This window comes from Tachypleus tridentatus, chromosome 3 (genome assembly GCF_004210375.1).
Source record: "Tachypleus tridentatus isolate NWPU-2018 chromosome 3, ASM421037v1, whole genome shotgun sequence".
Taxonomy (NCBI): Eukaryota; Metazoa; Arthropoda; class Merostomata; order Xiphosura; family Limulidae; genus Tachypleus; species Tachypleus tridentatus.
This window is the reverse complement of record NC_134827.1, coordinates 68,946,513-68,969,135: the sequence shown is the minus strand read 5'-3', so window position 1 is coordinate 68,969,135 and position 22,623 is coordinate 68,946,513. Positions and strand designations below refer to the sequence as shown.

At 29.1% G+C, this 22,623-nt stretch overlaps 3 long non-coding RNA genes across 5 annotated transcripts; 1 reads left to right on the top strand and 2 right to left on the bottom strand.

The window, feature by feature from the left end:
• Positions 1 to 1,314: 1,314 nt before the first annotated feature.
• On the bottom strand, positions 1,315 to 4,951 carry LOC143247075 (uncharacterized). Of its 2 annotated transcripts, XR_013026357.1 has the most exons (4): positions 4,774 to 4,951; positions 3,809 to 3,834; positions 2,637 to 2,809; positions 1,315 to 1,859 (listed from the first exon to the last, which is right to left on the bottom strand). It is a non-coding gene; the product is annotated as an uncharacterized LOC143247075 (long non-coding RNA). The 2 variants fall into 2 exon arrangements; XR_013026356.1 differs by lacking the exon at positions 1,315 to 1,859 and having other exon boundaries at positions 2,277 to 2,809.
• Positions 4,952 to 5,253: 302 nt separating this feature from the next.
• On the top strand, positions 5,254 to 19,706 carry LOC143247073 (uncharacterized). 2 transcript variants are annotated; one of them, XR_013026353.1, is made up of 5 exons: positions 5,254 to 5,417; positions 6,228 to 6,319; positions 7,373 to 7,528; positions 18,272 to 18,420; positions 19,590 to 19,706. It is a non-coding gene; the product is annotated as an uncharacterized LOC143247073 (long non-coding RNA). The 2 variants fall into 2 exon arrangements; XR_013026354.1 differs by lacking the exons at positions 18,272 to 18,420; positions 19,590 to 19,706 and adding an exon at positions 10,473 to 10,759.
• LOC143247074 (uncharacterized) lies at positions 7,562 to 21,049 on the bottom strand. Its single transcript, XR_013026355.1, has 3 exons — positions 20,544 to 21,049; positions 8,929 to 8,967; positions 7,562 to 8,433 (listed from the first exon to the last, which is right to left on the bottom strand). It is a non-coding gene; the product is annotated as an uncharacterized LOC143247074 (long non-coding RNA).
• Between the last annotated feature and the right edge of the window lie 1,574 nt (positions 21,050 to 22,623).

Genomic DNA, 22,623 nt, shown 5'->3' with positions numbered 1-22,623 from the left:
ACAATTTCCATTACTATATCTGAGATGACAGAGATTCCACTATGGAACTTCTGATAATTTTCTTCATGGAGTCTGAATTTTTCTCTCCAATTGAACAAAATGCAAAATCTTTATATTTTCATGGATAGGTCATTAAACTTTGTTTTGAACTAGTTTGTGCAAAAGTAGACAATAAGAAGCCAGAGAAATGTATTTGAACTTTCAAAAGTTTCACTGGAAGATCTGTGGGTTGCAGCTATAAGTTACACAGAAGAATAAAAATACTGAAAGTTATCATCTAATTTAGTTATTCTAAATAATTGTTGGATGAGAAACGATTATTGTAGGATATCTCTTGAACAATGAACTGAACAAACTACAAGAAACTAAAGAAACTGTATTGTCTACAATATCAATAACAAAAAGACCTAACTTTATCACCTTGAGACAGGAAACTGATATTTGATTTTCCTTTTATACCATTCTAAAATATAGCATCTGTTTCATGACCACCGCAAAAATAACCAGGTTTCCTCAATAATAAAATGTTTTTTTTTGCTTTTTTCTTTTTAAAGGATGAATGAGAGCTATCTTTACCAAGCTGATGAAACAATAAAATAGCTATGTTTAAAACACGTCACTGGTTTTCACTATGTGTCATCTAGGAATGCATCCAATATGAAGCGGCTGCCACCGATACACGACACTAAGTGAATTGCATTGTAAAATTATTATTGCATGGGTGGCAGCTTAGCTATCTGTAACATAGATTTTAAGTTTGGAGTTGTTGCAATCCAGTCCAAGAGCTTTAGGTTTTTCAGTCACAACGACCATCATCCAAGCTGTCACTAATTTTAGTTTGTTCTTTCTGAGATGTTGGAATTTCTTGGACTTGTTGGTAAAAAAGAAGACAAATATGACAAAATATTTTTGTTTTCAATATCTGAACTTTTAAAGTTACATTTCAACATAAAATAAGGGTTTTCTTCAGGAACACTTTTTTGTAATATTTTCATATGAATAAATGATGACTTTACATTTCTTTCTAAAGTGAATGGTTTTCACATAAAATAAAAATGCCACATTATCCAAATAATATATCACTTCAACCTCATTTTATCTTAACTGGATAAACTAAACTAATGTAAACTATAACAGTTTACATTCCGTGAAGCATTCTCTTAATTATCAGCTGACAGGCATATTTAGTTTCCATTTATTGTTGTTTTGAAAACTTAGGTACTTAAAACAGATGGAATGCTAAGCTCGTAGTTTTTTTTAATACTAACCTTTTCAGACAATTCTAAAAATATTAAATTATATTATGAAGTGGATTTTATCTCAGCTGATTGACAACACTAATATTTTACTGTATGTGTGATTACACATGAATATAATGTGCTTCTTATCAGAGATCATTTTTCTGTTAGCATAACATATTGACTTTGGTTAGAAAACTGCCATACCTTACAGAACATACCCATTTAAGGTATCGATATTTAAGGTCATGGTAATGTACAACTCTTAATAACACAAAGTATTATGCCCAAATAACAGAGCTTGACCCACACTATAATATCGTCCATAACTCCCTCTACATTAGCACAACACAATCATGATCAATTTGTTCGTCTTCCTGTCCCTGGATCTTCACTGTAACATTCTCTACAACTCCATGCTGATTATCTTCATTCCTCTAAACCCATGTTCAAGAATCATTTTGATAAAAGATAATACAAGAGTTATATATTTATCATCAAATTCTCAGTATTCTGGAGTTGAAAGAATATTGTAAGTAAAAAAATGGTTGAACATTCTTGAGAATGACATGCACCAGGCCCTTCATGGAGAGTAGACTGCACATACCTCACAGATGGTATCTGTTCACATGGCCAAAGCAAGTACAATAAAGCCACTGTAACATACATGATCCTCTACATTTTTTTCCAAAATACCTAACACATTCATGTTTAACATACTACTACAACAGTTTTGGCTGACTTCAATGTATTTTTAGACGTTGGTCTTATGCAAAAGATCAAACCAACTATTTTACAGTAAATTGATGTGTTGTATACACTTCACCACAATTAATCTATCTATCTTATGAGCCTGTTTCTTTATGTTTACAGAGTGTATTTGTACAACACACTGGGTAGGCATCATAGTGTGTTTTTTGATGTCAGTGTACATATGCATAAAGTATATGTATAACTTCTTATATTAAACACATTGCTGTCTTTTATTTATTATTAAAATTTATATCATATAATAATTTGTGTATACTGAGGCTCTGCTCCATGACTATGTACAAAACAGTTCTTTTTTCCACATATCTTTTGTACAGTTTGAACAACATATAAAGTTTTTTCTTTTATTTTGAGAACATACAAGGGTGTAATCGAAATGTTAAAAAATAACTATTCTGACTTATTCTAAGTTTGCCTGATCATTCATATTATATACATATATATACATTTTTTTCCTTACTGTATATACCATGCATATAGATACACTGTGTGTGTAAACTATCTATTAACTGATATGTCATTTGGCAAAACTACATTTTACTGATTGATTAATAAAATATATATACTGAAACGTTTAGAACTTTCCATTAATAATATTGTGACAACATGGCTTTCTGATAAACTCACTTCCATTGGGTTTACTGTAATGGTCAAAAAGTTACCATCCCATGCCATTTCATGGTCATCTCAGCAGTTGCCTTGCAATTGACGATGGGATGCTCGAATTCTAATTACTCCCAGTACAATCATGAACACCAAAAACCCAACACAGATGATAATAATGACAGTGACAGTATGACCTGGAAATAAACATTTTTTACTTTATTAGTTTGCAAGTTATACAAAACACCCAATATAGATGATAATACAGGTGACCTCAACTTCAGGTTTAGCCAGGTGGAGGGTGGCTGGAGAAAATATAGGGTAACTAAAGTGAATTTTGGAGTGGCTATAATCCCATACTAATTTGTGTGTTATTTTTTTCTTTGTGAAGAAACAAACTCACATGGTTGACAAATATGTTCCACAAGATAATGCTTAAACCTGGATCTATGGTGGTTTTTAGTATGCATTTCATAGGTTCACTATAGTCTTTACAAATGTAAGATATCTTTAGACTATTCAAATATTGCACATTTTAAGCATAAAATTCAATAATATTCTATCTAAGATTATGAGTTTTAGAAGTTTTACTGATTATATCAATCTTTTAAAAACATTCAAGTCTAGATTTATTTCCTTGGTATACTGTTTACAGTAAATATTAGGGAACAAATTGTAATATGTTGACATATTGTTACCTTTAGTTATTACTATTATTATATTTAGTCAATATTAGCCATATAAGTTCCATATATAGTATGACAATCATATTTACAATAGTCTTTAAAATATTACTTTCTTAGTTACATTAACAACTGCTATTGCTTTCCTTTTTGGCTACTATTATTTTCATTGAATTTTCTATTTGCTAGAAGCTTATCTTGTCCCCTTTTTGGATTTTACTCAAGATTTAATGTAATTTATTACTTCCTTTGTGTGTTTGTTACAGGGTTAGTTGAAACAAACATTATATATCACATTATATTTAACATGTTTTCTCTGTATTACACTCAATATTGTCATACTTGCATGCATTATTTAAATTTTGCTTATTTATCATTCTTCATCTTAATAAACATTAGTTTTTTGATTGTATTATTGGAAAATTACTGCCCTTGACTGAAACAGTTATAGGTTTCTCATATATTGTCATAGACGTTACTTGTGTCAGAAGCTAGAAAATAGGGATAGCTTACCGAGTTTTCTTTCATCAAAAGAAGTGCTAAGGAAAAAGAGAGAAAAACCAGTCATGTTTATACTAAGGTTACTTTTCCAAACAAGTTTATGACAGTAGTTTGTGTTCCCTAAGTAAGGTATATACTATATTAACTTTTAATAACAATATTAATTACAATGCTTAGTATATTGAATGTTATTACATTTTATTTTGAGTCATTCTTTATTATTATATTTTTATTGCAAAATTCTGTTTTGCTTTGTCAGCTTCACATATATTTAGGACTAACCTAAATATCCTAAACTGGCTGAACTTCATGAAATATTAGTAGAATTCTGGTTAACACTATCATTAACAGTGACATTACCCAACTTATGAAAAAATGCATTCTAATTGCTATAAATTAAAACATAAGATAAGCATATTTATTTATCCATATTTGTTTCCAAATATATTTTTAGTTTCTCTCTAAGTACACAGCTCATTCTGATCAGACTTAATTAAACATATGTCACACAATGTAATCACAGAAAGAGCACTCTCCTAAATCATTTAATCACTAACTTACTGAACACTTCCAACCTCTTTGTCTTATTCCATGAGACTGGCAATGTTCAAGACTCTTTGAGTTTTGCCTAATCAGTCTACAGAACTCAGAAGTTATCTTTGTTCTTATAATGCTACACAAGCAATAAATAAGTTACGAATGAGTTATTAGACAATGGTGATATGTCAACAAACTGATTATGGTTAAAAACTACCAAAATATACAAATATATTTTATTAATAGTTAATTGTTGGATTATGTACATGATTAAATAATTCCTCATACTGCTTAAATAAATTGATTACTAGAAGATATGAGGCCACATAAGAAATGGTATACTTTATGGTATGGTGATTAGACAAACAATGAGTGAGTATTCTGTACTGTTCACAAACTTGATTTACTACATGAAACATACGAGTATAAATGCTACTTACTAGCTGAAGTTCTAGCAACGGCTTCACTGTTTTCTAATAATTTACTTGTGACATATGCTGCTTGCATGGTCATGGTGCTCAGGCTTTCTCTTAAACCTCCTTAAATTGAAGTTGTCTGAGCTGATTCCTCTTACCCTGTTTAAATCTGACCCCAACCCTTACTTTATTCTCACTGTTACTGAGAAAACAAGAAAAAAAAAGAGATAACACATCTGCATCATCAATTTTGTAACAATCTTAAACACCTCAATCATATGTAATTCTTCTTTTTTCAAGAGAAAACAGTTAATAACAGTTCACAGTAAAACTCAATGTCAGAACGACAACTATTTAAATAAAACTATTCATTTAAAGTTTGTACATTTAATGCCACTTTAATGATAAAAAATATTTTAATGAAAAATGCATATGGTCTAAAATTTCTTAAGTAATTTCATAAATTACTTTGTAAACTGCAGTTTGTCTTACTGTTTGGATGTATTCATTGCTAATGAATTGACCGTTCAGACCTGAGCAGACCAGTTTGAAGGCATGGTTTAAAGTTTCTGTAAATGTCACATTTGGTTATCCAGATTAGCTGTTCAACGTTAAGAAAATGAGTGGGGAAAAGCCTGATGTGGAAACAGGCCAAAGAAGTTTAGCAGGTAAGTACAGAATAAGAATATTAAATATTTCAAGATAAATAGTGAAAAAGAAACATGTTTTCTGTGTTGTAATGGTACAAGTTTTTCTTGCCATTTTATATATGTGTTTAATAATTTTGATTTAATATTATCATTTCAACTGTTTCTAAAGAAAAATGTGCTTTTGCCCATTCTACAAAATGTTTTATATGTACATAAAATATGCTTAATGTTTTTAATTTATTCTTGTGAATTATTTACCAAAGGGATTTAAAATAATAAATGTGAAGTAAGATCTCTCGTTTCATTTACCTACCACTTGTTGAAACATTATACCAGTTTTAGGGAATTTCACCCCTCAATTTGCCCTTGTCAAGGCTAAATCATTCGTGGCAAAATTCTCTGAAACTGGTATAACTCAAGTGACGAATGGTAAATCAAATATTTGTAGAGACACTGTAGTTAAATGGCATTTATAATTGTTTTGAGTCTGAATTTTTTTTAAATATCTAAAAAAAGATTTACAGCTAACGAGATTATATTCAACAAACAGTTAATTTAGAGCCATTTTTTATGATTGATTGGTCACTAATTACAGTTTGTCATTATCTCATTGAAAACGTAACCTGGCAGATATAAAAGACTGGTTAGTGTAGGTAGTGTTTGTTTGTTTATTTTAAAGGTTAATATTTGAAAAGTAAAAAAACATTTGGACATAAGAAAACCAGATTTTCCTTACAAATTACTTTTTAATTTCAACAGTGAACAACATTAAAAAATTACCATTTCTGTGTATTCTTTAATTGTTTTTATTATTATTATTTCTGTTAGATTCAGAGTCTGAGTCGAGCACTTATGAAAGTGCTAAATATATCAGATCAACATCAAGTGAAATTGAGATTCAGATTGAGGAATCCACAGAGGTATCATTACATTGTTCAATAGTTAAAAAGAGTTTATGAATCTGTTTATTATTTATTACATAATGCATGTTTATTAGCACTTCTCCTGTTTTATCATTACAAAATAGTTACATTGTTAACTTTTTTTTTACTTAAAAACATCAACAAATATTCAAATTTCTTGTATTTTAAAGTTCTAATGGTGTATGTAAAAAAATCAAATCTTATAAACAGTTTTTAATGTACAACTGTCATGTGATTTAAGTAGTTCAATAATTGAGGTATTGAATGGTGGAATAAATGTGTCTTATATACACCTTAAGTTGGCTTGATTCTTTCCAGCATTTTATATACATATATATAGAACACTAGTGTAATTTTGATATGATTAAATTTTGTATATTTATTAATAATATAAATATTTACTGTGCCCGTTTGTGTATATAACATGTCTTGTTTTTTATCAAGGGAATTGATATTACAGGTTTAATGTACATAATGTAATTTTTTTTGTATCAATAACTGAAATTAAATGCTTTTTTTTTTCAAAATCATAAACTATTCTGTAACATTTAAAGAAGATTTTCTTTCAAAATCTTTTTCTCGAGGGGAAGAATTGTATTTGGTGAGTTCTGTGGTGCAAAAGATTCCTGTGCTAAAGACACACTATGTCTATAAACATTGTCTGGTTTTATATCTAAAGATCTTTTTTAGAAGTATGTTTAAAATGGTCCTGTTTTAAGGGCCCCTTATTTTTTATTACAAAAGTTATCATTTAGAAATAAAACCCTTAAATTTTTTTGCAACTCGTGAGCTTTACATGTACAGAAATTACAAACTGTCACTAGGGTATTTCAGTAAATATGTTTATGTACTCTTTAGAAGCCTATTAATAATTTTTTATAAATACAGATTCATTTTTGATAGATGAATAAAGATTAAGTGTATATGTATATATTAAATTATTTTCATTATGAACAAGAAACAAAACATTCAGACAAACCAATAATGATTTTGTTTGGATGAAATAAAAACCTAATTAGAATTACAAAATTTTGGAATTGTATTAACTAGGAACCTTCTATGTTTGATGATGGACACCATCAAACTGACTTTGTGTTGGTTTACAAGCCATCTTCAGAAAAGGACAGTGGTCCTCATGAGAATATCAGATGAGTTTTTGAAACCAATTTGGAGGACGAAGAGCTTGAACTGGAACATGTTCATCAAGTAAATGTTGTTTTTTCATTACATATCTGTTATTTCATGATGAATTGTTAACAGATGGTTCAGGTGTTTGTTTTACATAAGAAAATAAAGTACGAAACATAATATTTATTATAAAAAATTAAAATTTAATTAAAGTAACATTTTGTGTTTGGTTACAAGATTTATTTTCATATCATGTAGTTAAAGTAATAAATGCAAGTCTTCAAAGTTTTTGCTTATTTGCAAAGCTGTTATTTTGCTGTATCTTTCATTGTTGTGGTGTTTTTAATGTGTCTTTCTTCAGACTTGTTTTTATTTATATTACAAAAATATTCCTTTTCTTTAGTTGTTAACTTTAAATAGTTCATTATATATTTAACAAACTACCAGTACTCAGAAAAAAAAAGTATTCATTTCAAGAGTTTATTCACATGAAATATTTAAAGCTAGTGGTATAATTATTAGTATAACATTTGTTTTTAGTAATTACTTAAGATAAAAGATAGCTTTGTGCATAGATCAACAAATTATGTAACTAGCTTGATACACTGGTCTATCTAATGGTATACTGTATTACAAAAATATTTACAATGATTATGTGAAGAGTTAGGTACACCTGTTTTTATTAATAATTTTACTTATAATCCTAATAATATTTTATAAGGTTTATTGGGCTAAGAAGATACAGGTTTAGCTTAAATTAATATATTAAGTTCTATATACTCTGTTTGCTGTGGAAATGAATTTTTACCACAAAACGGGTTTTAACTTAATAATATTTGACAAAAGTATATTAAAGAAATCACATATTGCTCATTCTTGCTTTTGCTCCCCTGGTGGGATAGTGATAAGTTTAGTGATAACACTAAAATCCAGGGTTGAATTCCCTATGGTGGACACAGCAGATAGCTCAATGTTGCTTTGCTCTAAAACAAACAAATATTATACTCATATATACAAAAAATGATGTAGAAACCACACTAGAAACATCTTTTACTGTATGAACCATGATATTCATATTTTATTTAATCAATTCTTTAATGTATTAAAATATAGAGCCAGAGCTGACTTTAAATAATAAAGTAATTACATGATGTGATTAGTGAATTTAACTTTTCTCCTTTTGAGACCTTTTATAGGCTGTTTCAAAATTAGTTAAAAATAAATTTAATACAGCATGTGGTAAATTGGTTAATCCTCATCCTGAGGATAGGTCGTAGGGCTTATGTCACATTTTCACAGTTATATTTAAAGTGTAACTATCTCACTTTAATATCATTTAATATATGAATAAACATGACATCAAAGGATGTTTAATAATTAAAATATTAATATTACATAAGTTTTAAATTCTTCAGTTTAGAAGGAAATACTTTAAAAAAATCCTCAAACTCCCATAGTATGAAAATTGTGTAATTTACCATCTAGTTCTTGTCTCTTCTCTTATTTATTTTCTTCTCCTAAAAGTAGATGTGGTATAAATTATTTGTTGTAACATAGTTATTGCTCAAGCAAAGCATATTTTTTAAAGCTTTCAATATAATTAATTTACAGAGCCATAAATAAGAAAATCAGACCCACTTACCACACCTGCCTCTCACATTCTTTCTTTCACAAATTACCAGTAGTTCTTTCTGATGTCATAAACTATATTTATTTATATGCAATAAAAAGTTAAAGATTTAATCTAACAAATTATATATTATATTACTTCGTTTTTTTCTGCAGAGAATTGTTTATTTTCCCTCCAGTTCAAGCGTTATTTCCATGTGAAATATTTTGATGAGCTTAGCTGAAATTTTATCTCATAGGTGGAAAGCCAGAGAAATTGTGATAGTTGTATGAGATTGTTTGTTTTCCATGTTTTATTATTTTGTGTATGTAAGTGCATTAATTAAACAAATCAAAAATTTTTAGCCTGTTTATACCACTAATACAAAACACTGGGCTTAAATTTTGTCAAAAACAAAAAAATTGAAGATCCAGTGAAGTACTGTAATTTTTGTTTTACACATCTATTTTTTTTTTCATTATAATGAAAGTAAATAAAATGTAAAAAAGTAGATACTTATTAAATTGAAGGAGGTTTAATTAGATAAGATAAAGAAAAATAACAATGGTACTACAAATGCTTCACAAGGTATGCTTGTGAGCAGTTCATGAGTTACATTATTTGATCATGTAATATATGATACACTTTGTCATGGGATTTTCAACTTTTGTGGTGGGATTATTAGTTAGACATAGTTCAAAGAGCAATAAAACAAAAATATTTTAGTAGAAATTATATTATTACAATATTTAAGCTACTTATGATAAAATTATAGTTTCCTGTTACAATTTGCAGTCATTATGGAAAGAACATAATGATAATTTTGTTTCCTTTTTTTATCATGGTGTTTATGAGGAGTGTCAAACTGAACAAATGCATAGAGAATTAGGGTAGAGAAAATAGAAGATAGAATATGAAGTTTTACTGAGAAAAACTTTTGATATTTATTCAAGAAGTTTTGGAGATTACACAAATGAAATTTGATAATTTTCAGATGAAGGAAATTATTTTTTTATCTTATGTAATAACTACTTGGAGCAGTCAATACTTTGATTTCTTTCTGGTGTTTGTATACAAAAATCTGGTAATGTTTACTGAAAACTTGTGAAATTTCAAAGATACATAAAACATTAAGTAACAATATGAAAACTAAAGGTCAGTTTGGGGCCACAAACCAAGTTGATTTCACTGAGCTCGTGGTAAGAGTGTTAAAATATGAAAAAAAGTTATTTATATTACTGAAAAACATATTTTTGGACTATTATCTTAAAATTTTCAAACTTTTTTGAATTGTGTGAAATATGTTTTAAATTATATATTTATTTATATTTTTACTCACAATACCATTTGAATTGAAAATATATAATAAGAAAACCTCAGTAAGGTTACATCTTATTTTTTATGTTTCAATAGTACTCAGTTGGTGTAAACTTTGTGAAAATTCGTGCCCCATATGCTGAAATTTAACCCGATATGCTGAAATAATAAAGATGAAAATGCCGATGAAGGAGATAAGATGATTTAGTGATAGCTTGTTATACAGTTTACAAGGAGTATTTGCTCATTGATTTGTAAAGATATGTTAGCTTTTTATGAGACTGACAAAAATGTGATGGAAGTTTTACCAGTATTTAGAATTATGTTGAAAACTTGTACTATATTAATTATAACCAAATATTTATGTAATTATTCTTTTTCAACTTTGTATATTCTACTTCAAATTGTCTTCAACTATATGCAAGTTTGAACTAAAAAATATTGAATAAATTAATTAATTCACATAAGTTAAGTATATTTATGATGTGAATAAAAAAGTATCTTCAAACGAAACATTGCATCACTGATATTATTAATCAGAGCTAAAGTTATTATACTATTACTGTATTTAGTTGTTATACAATTATTTCTTTGTAAATTCATGGATTTCCCTTTTTGTCTGGTGGAATGTGTTAAGTAAGTTTGTTTCCTTTGCATGACCATAAAACTCAGTATGATGTTCCTTCTTAAATGATGTTCAACAGCTGTGTGACACTACATGTTGTAAATCCACCACTGGAAGTAGTTCTTTAATTTGATTTTGTGATTACACTGAAAGGCTGCTAAGGGTGTTAAGAAGAGAACAGCTTTTGATTTTCTCATTTTTGGATTTAGTAAAGTAAAATGCAAATAAATTCTGAGCATTTACAAACATTTGTGAAGAGATAATTTTAAAGCAACATATCAAGGGAGTTGAAATAATTTATGTCTTAAACGTTGCATTTTGTAGAAAAGAAATATTACATATTTGGATAGTTTTTTTTTGTCTACCATCACATCCATCCTAGTTGATAAATCCTTGTGTTAAAAAAATGTTAGTGTTGGCACAGAAATGTTACATACAAAAGATGGATTTAAAATCCTGTTTTTACATATTTTTAATTTGGAATCTATAACAAACTAATTAAGAAAAATTTACAGTTTAATGTGACATGAAAAATTTCTTCATGAAATTCCACATAGTGGTTATATTCCCAGTCTTTGCTGCTTCTGAGATATCTTAATGTTAAATGTAGGTGTAATGAAGAGGTCAATGGAACAGTACTAACTTATGAATTGTGAAAGATATATCACAGCTATTATAGTTTGCTAATTTTTTTCATATACATAACAGGATCAATTACTTTTTATGAAATATTAACGAGTTTTATTTGTTCCACAATTTTTTGCACACAGTTGTCAGCTATAAAACTTAACTACTGATTGTATAACAACTATACCAGTGACAGTTTGAAATAATTTTCAAAATGTTTGGCAAAATTTGTGCATTTTTGTTTGGATTAAAATGATAATTATAACATTCTTGTATTATTTTGAAAATGATCGTGTTGTTATACTATTCCTTTGATATTTTGTATACATCAATGCTGAAATATTACACGTCAGATAGAGCATAAAATACTGATATACGTGAATTCTGATGAATCATAAGTTAGAAAAAGTGTTCTTTCTTGCTGTCCTTTCATTTTAGAGATTAATGTAAATTTTGGAAGCAAAATTTAAAGATCAGTGCCTATAAATGTCTTCCTTAGAACAAGAATGTATAAAAATAAATATAATTATATTAATATATTTGAGAAGTGTTTCAAATAATTGAAATGTTGTCATTTTTTTCTTTACTGTTATTACAACACTTAATACAACCTTTATAATGCTGAATCAACAACTACTGGCCACCTAAGTTATGTAAAACAATATAAAGCCATGATTTAAGATATGGATAGATTTGAGATAAAAACTCTTAATGTAGCATCTATGCTAAGTTTGTTTGTATATGATTTATTTTGACAAGTAGAAAGCTTTTATTAATAACAGATGAAGCTGTGGACATTGGCTTTCAAAACTTAGTTTATGGTGATTATTGGTTCTGAATTAAAGGACATAATGGGTATGTTATTGAATGGAATTGCTTTAATTCCAGCATTACTGCATCTTTTGCATGTATTTGACATTGATTTTGTGGTATGGCTGAATACTTTTAAACTTTCATGAACTTCATATCATTGTTTATTATCTTTAGAGTAGAAGGGTACATTTTCCTAAGCCAAATTTTTAAGTTTGCTCTGTACTTGTTTGGGATGTGGTTTTGAAGCTTGTTACTGTTTTTGAATGTATTCTTGCAAATTCTTTCATGGCTCTTAAAAGGTTTTAAATTGTTTTGCTTCTCTAAATATTCTGTATAAACATCTTTTCTCACAGAGGACTGTGATGTATTTCTCAGTATATTCAGTAAATCCTTTCACAGCTGTGTTGCACTGCCAAATTATTTAAACTGTGTTTCATTAAAACATTCCGTATCAATATTCTTCTTCATAAAGGGCTTTGACAAACATTCTTGAGTCTGTTCTGTAAGTATACTCATGACATTTAATATTGTCAAAGGACCATTGATTTGCCATAAACCAAATGTGTAAAAGTTAATCATTTTACGTACAGTGCTGTAACTCAAATCTGTCTCATCATACTAGAGCATTAACATGCAGATCTTTCTCTTAAAGTGTGATTAAGGAGATAACTCATTATATTTGCACTTAAGCATTATTTTTTTTTACTGCAATGACTTTCATTCATTCTGAAGCAACTAGTGCTAAATACCACTTATATTCTTTAAATATGTTTACAAATGAAGGTGTATTGTGGTGAATAAAGGAAAATTCAGTCATATAAATTACAGTCCCCTACTACAAGGAGTTTAGTTTTCTACTTTGCCCTTTTCTGGGGTTACTGATGAGGGGAGCTGATTTCCAATAAACTGCTCTAATTTGGTGAAAAGTGATGTATCAAATGATAAGCTTGGCTTCATGTTTTTTTCTTGCTAAAACATATGGTATATATATATATATATATGATAATGAGAAAAAGAGTCAACATTATTCTAAAGGCCACTGTCACTCCTTGTACCATCCCTAATTGCTGTGTAACATAATACATTCAACTGGTGGGAACTTATTCAATGTTACATCATCACTGTTTACAAGGAAGGGATGATAGGAGGATGTCAATAGTATAATGTGGAGTTGGTGTGATAAAAACTATTGTTGTGATACAATATTTTAACAGAAGGCTACAACAAAGTCAAGACCATTATGTAATTAATTTGAATATCTGATACAGGGCAGCTATCCACATAAAACAGATGAAAATTAACTCAGTAATAGATATTGCTGATTAAATATATGGTTTTACATTTTTGCTTGTTATCTCTTTGTTGTTGTCAGTTGAGTATTGTTGTTTGTTAGTGATATTCTTGGCTGTAATTCCAGTAAAACCTCATGATAATAATTAGCTTAGGTGATTTAGGGTAGGCTTAATTCCGTATAATAAACTAGCAATATAAATTAATTTTTATGATTAAAATGTCATGACAAAACTAGTGCTAATAAAAATAGATTTATAGAACAAACTAACTAGTACTGGTACCACAAAAAATCCATAAAACAATTCTCCACTTTGTGCATTCAAGATTCAATAAATTAGAAAAATAACTAAAGTTTATGCAAGAACTATTTCTTTATTGCAGAACATAGTTTCAAATAAAAACACTCTGATAACAAGAACATTACTTCACTGTGGCTGCACATGTGTGTTTGATTATATCTTTATTGATGTAATGTGTAAGTACAGGAAGTAATGAATAAAGTCAAACTATAAGAAGTAGCTGGAAAGCTGACATCATTATTATTATTATGACTAAGAACAAGATGTAACACTGATGGTAAATACATTTACTATAACAAAAAATTACTGTTAATACTGTAATAATACACCATGCAAAGAACATGCTTTAATCATATAGTAAGATATTAAAGAGAAGTAAAGCTAATTGTGGCTGCAATATAACAGTGATTCATTATTACCTTAAAATTAATTTTAGAGAAATTATATTGTTGATTGTTATGTATTGTAATTTATCTCAGATCAGTCTCCAACTTATTATGTTACGTACATAATGTATTACAATTTCAAACAACTGGAAATTTTAATTTAAATGTTGATATGTATTAAATTTATGTCATTTGTCAACAAGATTGACACACACAAAAATATTTAATGTCCTTGTAAATATACTAATGCCATAACTTAATTCACTGAAGTTAAACAGGTTGTGATGTTCAGTATTTGTAAACATTCCTGATCAAATTCTATAGTTTTCTGATTAATAAGCATTAATCACGATTATAGCTTCTGTGGCTTGTGCTACACTGATTGTAGTGATAAAAAAAATTGTTCTGCCTTTTGGTGCATCGATTTATGTGGTTTAACGAGATATTCTTGAATGTTAAACCATTTTTAAAGATGTGTAATCATTTTTGTAAAACAAATATTGTTGATTCTTACTCTCAAGAATCTTCTACAAAGTTAGAAAACAGCTGGGACTTGCATGATACACATCCAACAATATACACTACAAACATCAAATTGAAAGAAATGTAGGCATCAGAACAAATGCATAACAGTAAATCTGTTGCATGATGTGTGAAATATTTTTAAAAAGTTTTATTATTTTGTAAAACTGTTACTCGTGTTATTGGTGGCAAAAAAGATTATTGGATTTCTAACAACGTTGAAAAAATATGGTGTTTGCCTTGTGATAGGGGAAACATCATTTGTGAAACATTAGAGTGAGCATATGAGCTCTGTCTGTGAAATCTTGTAATGTTGTTTAACCAAAGTGTTATTTGTTAATATAGAATAATATGCTTTGATTTTTTTTCTTTTCCCAAAGTGAATTCTGGCAGATATGTTTGATTGTTGTGTTGTCTGTGAAATCTTGTAATGTTGTTTAACCAAAGTGTTATTTGTTAATATAGAATAATATGCTTTGATTTTTTTTTCTTTTCCCAAAGTGAATTCTGGCAGATATGTTTGATAGTGTTTAGAACTCTGATCATGACTTTCACAAACACAACTAATATGCAAAGTTTTATTATAGTCTTTCTTACTAAGATTTATTGTGTAAAATATTGAAGTTGGAAGAAATATAAATCTGAAACTTGTGAAATTAATTCCTTTAGTTATTTCCTGTATTTGTTAAGTAAAAATACATAGCTTGTTAGAATTTGTCTGTTTAAAAACCGTGATAACTTTGATGGAAAATATTATCATAGAAACATCTAACATTGAGTATTAATTCCTGTAGTTTGTAAAATATATTGAAATTATTTATGAATGATATATTTACATTTTAATTAAAAGAAAATGGTGTAATGGTATAATTATTACTATAATCAAATGTTGTTGTTTTTTTAAATTTTAAACAAAGCTGCATGAGGGCTATCTGTGCTAGCTGTCCCAAGTTTAGTAGTGTAAGACTAGAGGAAAGGCAGCTAGTTATCACCCACTGCCAACTCTTGGGCTACTCTTTTATGAACAGATAATGGGATTGGCTGTCACATTATAATGCCCCCACCACTGAAGTAGTGAGCATGTTTGGTATGATGGGGATTTGAACTCGCGACCCTTGGATTACGAGTCAAGTGCCTTAACAACTTGGCCATGCCGGACCTTGTGGGAGTGTCAACATTATCGTGGCTAGGAAGCAGTGGTATAGACTGATTGAAGAATGCTGTCAATGCTGTTTGTCTAGCATGCTCACTTTTTATCTCTATAAAGTTCTTTATACAAGATTAGGGCATTTTCGACATTGTGTTCAATTATTAAGGCTTCAATCACAATTTTGGTCTGGATTTTGACAGTTTGATAAAATAGTAAAAATCAATTTGGCAGCATTTTCTGTTTTAAAAACAGTTGTTATTCTGGTTCTTAGTTGTCTTTCTATTCATAAGCAGCCAATTTTGGTTATGTTTTATCAGTTCTTCATTGGTCATTTGTTTATAGTATGATTTCAGTAAGTCATTGATGAGTTGCTCTTCGATTCCACTAAAATTCAAACTGATGTGATTTTTGTTTAACAAGAGGTTGAAAATTGTGCACACGTTTTAGCCAGTTTTTTTTTCCAAACTGCATTCATATTGGAGGTTGTAACCTCTTTACGTTCTTGATGTTGAATGGTTTCCAGAAACTTCTGATCTAGGTGTTTCTGTTGCTGTCCACTGCCTCTAATCATTTATCTGAAGATTTGTCATAAGTAATATGCTTTAAAAGAAGCTATGATGTATTGATTTATAGGTTGGATCAAAGAAGTGGTGTTTGGAGGAAGAAACTCCACAGAAATGTTTGTTGATATGTAAATTAGGTTGTTAGGGTGATTTGTCATCAACCACTAGTGATTTATGGGAAGCATTTTCCATAGAAAAATATCTCTCTACTGCAGGGCAGAAAAAGTTGTAAACAAATCCTCAAAAATTGTTTTTGTTGTTTAAACCTGTTCTGTCTGGCATCTTCTTCCAATATAGATCAGTCTCTCAAATGTTGAAAACCTGATGGGTCATATATCCTCTTCGTTCAATAATATCTTTTAAAACTGGTGGGCATATTGATGTTGCTTCCTTGTCAGCACTTACCACCTATAGGCTGTGTAAATTATGCTCTTTTTTTTTCTTAATCTGTCAAGTCAGCCTTTGCTATCCATTATCTTCGGGCAATACCAATTTAGTAACTTAACAGGTGCAGGTGTGGAAGACTCAGCATTTTGGATAATTTTCTCTTTCTTGATAGTTGCTGTAGTTGATGGTGAGAACTTAAATGCTTTGGAGTTTTTAGTAAGTCTCTGGCTTTCGTCAAACTTCTTGATGGTTTCCAGTTTTGTTGTTACTGAGAAGGCTTTTCTCGCAGTTTTTTGGCTTACCGCTGGCACTGGAATCACTTACAGTACACTTGCTAATCATTTTGTATTTAAGGACAGAGTACAGTCTAAATAAAACTATAAGTACATTGGTTGATACCTTTCACGATCCAAACAAGACACTTGGGATGTATGAACTCTTAGCACACGGGCTGGTTAAACTAACGTGTCATGACGTTTTATTAAGTTACATTCAAAATATAATTAAACTACTTAACTACCATGATGTACGAAAAAACTTGACAACAAACCATAGATGATAATGCAGCTATTAATCTATAAATTCTTTTTAGTTCTTAATAATATAAGAAAATATTTAAAAACAATTTTAAATTACCCTAGTGTAAGAATTTGAATATTTGTTCTTCAGTTATTACCTCTTTTGAACTTTCCCCTTAAACTATGAAATGTTATGTGAAATGTCATTAATCTTTTAAATATTTATCTTATATCCTTCAATCATATGGAACTACAGAGCAACCAATGAAGATGGAAGAACTTCTTGCCACACCCGCCTTCAACTTGCTCAAATTTACAAATTGCTGATACATTTTTCTGAGGCTAAGTCCTATTAAATTTATAACCAATAGAAAGTCTAGAATACAAATAATTGATTAAAGTATGATTCATCCTATATGATCTTACAGATAATTGATAAATTTAGCTAATTAGAGAGCCAGAGACAGTGAGATATTTTCTCAATGACAAACTGGGTATATCCTGCTTCAAACATAAATTATTGTGATATTATATTTTCCTTCCTTTCTCTCTCTCTCTTTTGAAGAATAGTATCAGTTTTTCAACAGATTTTCTACTGGTTATAAATTATGTTGTGATAAATTTGTTATACATTTCACATGTATTTTTGAGGAGTTCAGCATTTCTAAAATCATACACCAGTTTAAAAATGTTATTTTTGTATTTCTTTCAGGTACCAGAGTTTCAGTATTCAAGGGGTGATGAAAAAAAATTAAAAAGAGGTATAAGTGGTGTTTGCCATTCAATTTCAAACCTCTTTGCCTCCAAAACATCAAAGAGGCAACAGTTTACAACTGAATATAGAAGAGCTAGGGAATACTTGTAAGTACACATGTTTGGGCTTTTTGGATTTTATTTGCTATAAATCTTTGTGATTTTTAGTCAGGTGATACTCTGTACATTGAGTGTTTTAATATTTTTTATGTTTGGTTAGTTTTGTATTTTGGCCAAAGCAACTTAAGGACTAACTGCATTAGCCATCCCTAATTTACCAGTGACATACCAAAGGGAAGACAGCTAGTTAGTATCACCTACTACCTACTCTTTTTATCAACAAAGAGTGTAATGAATTTTAATGTTACAACATCCCAATGGGTAAAAGTATGAACATGTTTGGGGACAACAGGGATTTGAACCCATAACCAACAGATAGTGAGTCAAACCATTACGATCATTTCTTTTCACTATGGGCTTGGTTGAATCTGCCAAATTTGTGACCCCAAATTTATCGTTATAGTTTCACCACAATAATTTCTAATACGTTTTGTGTATCTTTATAAAAATTTCATCAACTGTGAATAATCATTAAATCATTTGTTGTGAAAAACATAATTTATAATGAAGTCTTTTTCACTGCAAGAGTCTGTGAATATGTGGAATCAGAAAATTGACTCCTGTGGGTGCAAAGTGATTATCATGTAGATTAAAAACACTTAAATCCTCTGAAATTGAAATTTAAACATCATAAATAAACTTAAAACATTTTAGTAAGTAAAACTAGACTGTATTTTGTATTATTCTACCCAAACTGTATGAGGTTTGTCAGTATGACCAATCTTGTAACCATTAAAATAAATCAAAATTATCCTTTTTTTATTTGTAAAGTTTGTTAGAAAGGATTTTAGATTCAACAAAGGATTTGTATTTATTATTAAACCTGTGTGGTTCATCAGCTTCTATATTAAACATTTTAGATTGACAAGTAAGATCTATATAATAGTGCATGTAATGTCACATCAGAATAAGATCAATAACATAAATCATAACATCCTTTACTGGCCCAGTACAGGTTTCCAGTAAGAAAAAAGTATTGTCGTGTCACTACATCTGTATTATTATTTAATGTGTTATACATCTTAAGGCACTCTAATAGTTAATTACTTTGTAAATGTGACTTGTTGTTCTAACAGATGAAAGAGGTTTGTAATTTCAAAATAATTTGTTCATATTTACATATTTGTGTAAAAGTTATTTTACTGGTCTTGTTTAAGATTTGATGTTCCAGAGAAGAAAGAAGAATTCTTTAATTCAGCCCAACGTTCCCAAATTGTGGAATTTATTTTAAAACGGAAGAGATTCTCTAATAACGAAGAATCTTATGCATTTGGCAAGTGAAAAAAAAATCACAATATATTTTAACATAATATGTATTTAGTTTCCTTTCTGTATAATTTACTGTGCATCAGAATTACTGAAAAAAATTCATAAGCTAAATTTATACTTTTTGAAAATAAATTTCTTCATTATGAACTGAGTCATTAGATAATCTGGGAGAGAAAACTGAATTTTTTCAATTACTTTTATAAAATATGAAATTCTTTTATGTATTATACTTGTATGTTTTTCCTTGTATTTCAAAATGATAACATTTAGTGATGAGTTTATAATACTTAATATGCATGTAGGTAGCTTTTTCTGAGAGGTGCTAAAAGTATAAAAAAAGTTTCAAACAAAGCAAACTTTTTAAATTGACTTTTGTAATAATTTCTCTAAGTCTTTCAACTATTCTAAAAGGTAGTTCATCATGTTTACTCGTAAAAAAGTTTTACACAAAGTACCATCATATGCAAGTGGTGATACAAATTTCAGTTTTGAGTACAAATTAGCTTTCATAAATTGTTTACTCTTTTGCTGCGACCTCTACTGTGAGTGATTCAAAGTGCTCGTTCTACAACCGCCTACCGTGTTGTACACAAAAATGAATCACACACTTTTATGGAGAATCTATGTTAATAAATTTAGTTTTTAGTTCACTTTTATTTTTTGGCCAATCAGTTTTAACTTCTAAATTTTGAAAAGTAACATAACAAACGTTGTAAGATGTAACTTTTCCATATCATGTTAGGATTTACTAACAGGAACAGTAAGCTACTAAAATTTACATTAAGATAGAAACATGAACTAAACATAATTACAAGTAAGAATCTGAAATTTGCATAGCTTACCTTTTTGATTTACTGATATATCCTTAAATTATTTAGTCCAGCATGGTCAGATGGACAGGGCACTTGAATCACAGTCCGAGGGTTGCAGATTTAAATTCCTGTCACACCAAACATGCTTGTCTTTCAACTGTGGAGGCATTATAGTGTAACAGTCAATCCCACTATTATCGGTAAAAGAGTAGATCAAGAGTTAATGGTGGGCAGTGATGACTAGCTGCCTTCCTTCTAGTCTAAATTAGGGACATCTAGCACAGATAGCCCTCAAATATTTAGTAGAAATAATGTTAAGAAATCTGTTAATTAAAAGTTACAGTGTGTATTTTTAGGGCTAACATTTAAATATCTGTGTCTTAAAATACCATTTGGGTTATAATGATTTGTACTTATCATCATTATATTTTGTTTTGACCTTGTACTGACCAGCTGCTGATTTAGTTTCTCATGTATATATAAAATCTCAAGATGGAATGTCCATCTGAACTTTTATGTCATATTAAACTTTACAATTTAAATTTAGAGACTTGTATTTTTTAATGTAGTTTGACATAAGACTGTTAATGTGTACTAGAAGTTCTGTTATTTATCACATGATGTGAACAGTTAATGAATCTAATTTTATATAGCAAACTGACAAGAAGTGTTTAATTTCATAAGTTAATACACAGAAAACAAGAAGCTATAATTATTAGAATGTACTGATTGATTGGTTGGCTACCTTTGGTTATTAACACTTGATTATATCTCATAAGTTTCAACTAGATTAAGTTTTAGTCCTAAAATTAATTGTGCTGAATAATATTCATAAATATAAAAATTAATAGCTATAACTGTATCATAGTGTACACAAGTGATCAATATTTCTCATAAAGATCTGTCTGTGAATTTCTAAAGCCTAAAATGAATCAGTCTGAGTGAAAGTTTCCATTTGAAAAAGTAAAAAAAAATACTTCTTTTCAAAAATATTTTTCTGGCAAAACTTTACATATCATCTACTATTTTTTCAACCGTAATACTAATAGAAATGAAATTACCAATGTGCAGTGAAATGAGAAACTGAAAAATATGAAATATAATAAACAAACATGTTTTTTCCTCTCTGAATGCTAGGTTTTCTATTTTCTTCAAAGTTTCAACTTAGCATCTCCCCATACTCTTCTTTTAATTTTATGGTTTTACTGCCTGTACATAGAACCAATGTCTCCTGTCTAAAGCTTAGGAAGTTGTAATATCGACAGATTAACTGATGAATAAAGACATAGCAGAACATAGGTGAAAAACTAAAGATGTTATGAGAACAGTATGATTATGATGTTAGAAAAATGTGAGTTCAAGAAGTCTTAATCGAAACAAATAAAATCTTTGTAACCCTGGGTATTCCTGATACAATCACACAGAAGTGGAAACCAATGCACAGTTAATTTAAATAATTTCAGCTGTGATCCACTCTGTATTTTATGTAGAAAGTAAGCAACTTTCCCTAATGTTTAGGTCATTCCTGTATAGTTTGCATTGTAACAGGTAAAAACATGATGTTTTGTGTTGTGATACAATATACATAGTCATTTGATAATAAACAGTTTGGAAAGAAGTCAGTTAATTCTGCTCTTAGACTGTAACCCACTATTAGTATTGGAGGTGTGTGTGCTTTTTAATTTGGACAATATATTGTACAGCTCATTCAAGATGTCTTGATAGAAATGAATAAAAACCCCATAATTTGAGCACTTTTGAAAGGTGGACCTTTCTTCAGTAACAAATTGGAAATGGTGGTGTAATCAAATGAGTGATATACAAATAAAGGTAGTTTAGTGACATCAGGAACGTCATGTGGTTTTCCCAAGAAATGTCTATTTCTCTATGTTCTTGTGTAAACGTCTCATTTCCAGTATAATATAGACAGTGGTGAGAATGTATGCAAAAAGGTGTTAGGAATATTTTACTTTAGAAATGGCTGAATATGTGTGTATTTAAAACTGTACTTATTCATTTAAGTAAAGAAAAGGTGACACTTGGAGACAGGTTGAAAAAAATATACCAATTAGTTGATAACAAAAATTATATGAAAAATTATCTTAAACAA